The following is a 4129-nucleotide window of genomic DNA, read 5'->3' as shown; positions in this document are numbered from 1 at the left end:
CAGTAGAAATAAACTTTTCCTAAATTATATTATTTTTGTAGTGTTGGTTTAGATGTTGGACCTTGGAGCAACAGTATATAATTTAGGGTATAGAGAATCCACAATATCAAATTGTGAGAAAAGCCTCTATGCTCCATGGGGTTGTTTAAGGCTATTTAAAGCCTCACAGATTCAACATGATGGGAGCCAGCATTGTGCTGGTTTTCCTTTTCTTCTTCCTTTTTCTCTAATGTTGTTTGATTTATAAAATGTAATACATTGCCGTCAAACTCTTAATTATTCTAATATATGAAGGCAACATAGTCTATCCCTCTTATACATGCACATTTTTGCTCACGTTAACAAAATTTCAAGACCATTCCATGATGTTCCCCTCATACACAGTGACCCATCTCCTTTTTCTGCATTTCTTTCACACAGCTTCATGTCTCTCCACAACTCCATTCTTTCTCTCATGCATCTCTGTTGCATGGGCTTCGATTCAAGTTCAATTCCACAATAGCACCTTTACAAAATTTGTAAATTTTGTTTAGGTTTATAAGTAATTTCTAATTATAAATGTTCTTTTTCACCTTATCTAAAAGGGATAATTGTTTTAATGTTAGAGTTTAAGATATTTATTAAAAAGAAAGTGATTATATATCTAAATGATGCCATTTCTGTAAGGACTAACGCACCAAATAAAGAGAACCAAAAAAAATTGCTACACATCTAACAAAGTTGGTACTGCAGTGTTTTGAAATATCAGGTAGATTAGATAATGTTGATGAAGAATGAAGACCTATATAGCCATTAGAGGGTTGGTAATGGTTAAAATAGGGTTTAACCACCTATGTCCTAAATAGGTTCAGAAGGAAGACCTGTCCAATCCTTCAAAAAAGAACATTGTCTGATTCAATGACTTGACAACCTGTTCACTCTTGCAAAATCTTCAACAACAAAATATAAAAATATACAAAAAAAATTTATTATTATTATTATTATCAATTCGTTCGTGGAAATTTTATTTAAAAAAAATTATTGTGTGAAAAAAAATCAAGTTATTTAAGCCTTTATATTTTATATATTATATAGATTTTTTTTTATGAGTGTAAGTATTATATAGATTCCAGCAAAGTCTTCATACAGTCAACATTATGTCGTCTTCTGGTTGTTTCCTCTCTGCTATTGATAATTTTCCATTTCTCTCAAATATAATTTCTTGTTAAAAGATGTTCGGTGTAAATAGTATTGTTTAAATTGTTACATACCTTGAAAATGATTTAAGAAAGCCTCTGATTGATTAAATATGGAATGCAGGTTGCTGAAGCTGAAGAAAAAAACTGCTGGTGGTTTATTACTTACTGAAGCAACCAAGGAAAACCTTCTATTGGAACAGTATGTACTCTTATAATAATTTGGAGGAATAGCTTAATGTGATGAATCGCAATCAATTGAAGTGTTTTTCTCTTGCCTAAAACATTACTTGCACAATTTACCAAATTTATAGAAGATAAAGCAGTATCCACCGTATTTATTGGTGATGATGGACATGGTTCCACCGGCCACTGAAAGCGGAGGAGCATTCAATTCCTCAATCCAGCAAGAACATAATACTTATCAACAAATACAAGTCGTACATCTTGAGGTACAAAACCACTTATACTCACATTGTCTGAAGACCAAGGATAAACAAAAGCATGGATTAAAGGTTGACACAACTATGAAATTATGCCCAACTACCCCAAACTGATACTCACATTGTCTGGAACCAAGATGTGGAAATAGGAGAGGGCAAAGGGATACACTAGTGCAGTAAAGAGAAACTATATCGGTTATTTTCGTTTATACATAACGGTTCATGAACCGAGGTATATAAAAGTGAGGCAATAGATGTTGACAAAATGGATTTGAAACATTCAGAATCATTCTCTGGCAAGACATACTACCTCGGTTGGTTAGAGAATCGAGGTAGTAGGCCTATTTCGAAAAGGCTATCAGGGTTTTTTTTCTCAGTTGATCAGAGAACTGAGGTAGTAGGCCTATTTCAAAAAAGTTGTCAGGGTTTTTTTTCTCAGTTGATTAGAGAACCGAGGCAATAGACCTATTTTGAAAAAACTATCAAGTGAAAAGTCTAATTTAGTAGGGTTTTTTGCCTCAGTTGGTCAGAGAACCGAGGCAATATATCCCTTTAGGCATCGTTCGCACTTAACCGAGGCATATACTGTCACCAGAATTATAAAATTGCCACCGCATTTTTATATGCTTCGATTTTTTTGAAACCGAAGCATAATGTGCGAGTTAAAAAGCTATTTATTTACTAGTGATACCTTCATAATGAGTAGCTTTAATGGGAAAACAAAGCTTAGTGGTACAACGGTGGATCTGAACACACTAGTGCAGTCGAGGGAAACGACAGCGGTTATTTTTGCCTATAGGCAGCGGTTCCGCAACCGAGGCATATACAGACGAGGCAAAAAGGGGTAGACTTTTTTCCTCGGTTGTGAATCGAGACAAAAAGAGGTATGATTTTGCCTCGGTTCACCGGTAACCAAAGTAGTACAATTTTTTTTATATTATTTTTTTCGAAGAACTTTTCGCCTCGGTTCCTATTGAACCTAGGCAATATCTCCCAATACAAATTAAGAACAATTTTTGCTTGTTGATCTTCCAACAATCAAGAATTAAGCCAACTAAATGACTCAAAACCTAATAACAATGACTTAAAGCCTAATAATAGGACTTTTTAACTACAACTCTCCTTCTTTGTTAGGGGGCAAAGGCTTCCCCGTTTCAGTGTCTATAACTTTTGCAGAAAACGTTGGAATCAGCTTCCCACATGAATCTGGATGAGCTTTAGCATCTTTATCTGAGACAAAAAATGTTGCTCCACCACTACTTTCTGTTAGTCCATAACCTTGCCTTAGTTCAACCCATGGAAACATTTTCCTGAACTCCAGTGCCACTTCCTTGCTCAAAGGTGCAACACTTGTCCCCATTCTTCTTACGCTGAACAAGTCACACCTAGCTTTCCTTGAATACTTCACTAGCGCAAGGATCACATGGTGGCACTGCTGGCACGTTGTTAACCTTGTGCTTCTGGATTGCATCAAGCATATCTTGGAAGTCAAACTTCTACATCAAAACTGTTGTTATACTAGCACACAACAATCCTAATTCAAAGAATGCAAATCCATAGATGTGAAACATTGGAATAAAGGCCAAGAAAATATCATCTTGGGATCCACTAACATCAGCAGACCAGAAAATCAATCTCATTATGGAAATGAGATTTGCATGAGTTAAAACCACACCTTTGCTTATTCCCATGGTCCCCGAAGAGTAAAATATAGCAGCAGTGTCTGACTGTGCCACAAGAACTTGCGGCAACTCGATTGAATCATAACAACCTTTTATTAACTCTTTAACTCGGTATCAGAGGTGTTGGCGGAGGCGACCCACTCGCCGTTGGAGGAGAAACGTACGACGGTGGCCAGATAGGCATGTTCCCTGTAGACAAAGACGTGAAGGGGATTCTCGAGGCTCACGATGACCACCGATCTGGCGTTGGTGTAGACGATGGAGTTGGACTTGGCGTCGCCAAAGATCAGAATCCTACGGTCGCGCTCTGTCGTGGGCATACACGCGTACGTCTCCTTCAACTCGTGGCTCATCTCCACTTCTGAAAGAGATTACTTTGTGGCTTTGGTCATAGTGAAAAGCAGAGGACGTTGTCACAACCGACCAAGATCTATTTCAACTGATGCAATATAGGGTTCATAGCGGCCCGAGGCTCATGCATCTAATTCGAGAAGAGTTCGCGATTTCTAAGTTTTGTTGTAGGTACCATTGCAAGGAGACGAACTCACGAGGTTGAACAACGACTCAATTTAGGGTTCCATGGAATTTGGGATTTTCTGATTTCTGGGTTTGTAGGTGATGAAGATGAATGGTGGCACGTTCTGCTTACGTCGCTGTGCAGATTTCTTTGATCGAGTTGCGATGTAGATGGAGGTTGTAAGGCTGATGGCGGAGCTTCGTTAAGATGGCCATGGAAGATTCTCTGTCGTGATGAAGATGGTGAGGACGCGATTCTGGTGGCGTGTTGATGGAGGATAGCGGCAACGCTAGGTGGCTGACGGCAAGGTGG

The sequence above is a fragment of the Vigna umbellata genome, chromosome 1, assembly GCF_029865625.1.
Source record: "Vigna umbellata cultivar VRB3 chromosome 1, Vumbellata_1.0, whole genome shotgun sequence".
NCBI lineage: Eukaryota > Viridiplantae > Streptophyta > Magnoliopsida > Fabales > Fabaceae > Vigna > Vigna umbellata.
This window is presented reverse-complemented; position numbering follows the sequence as displayed.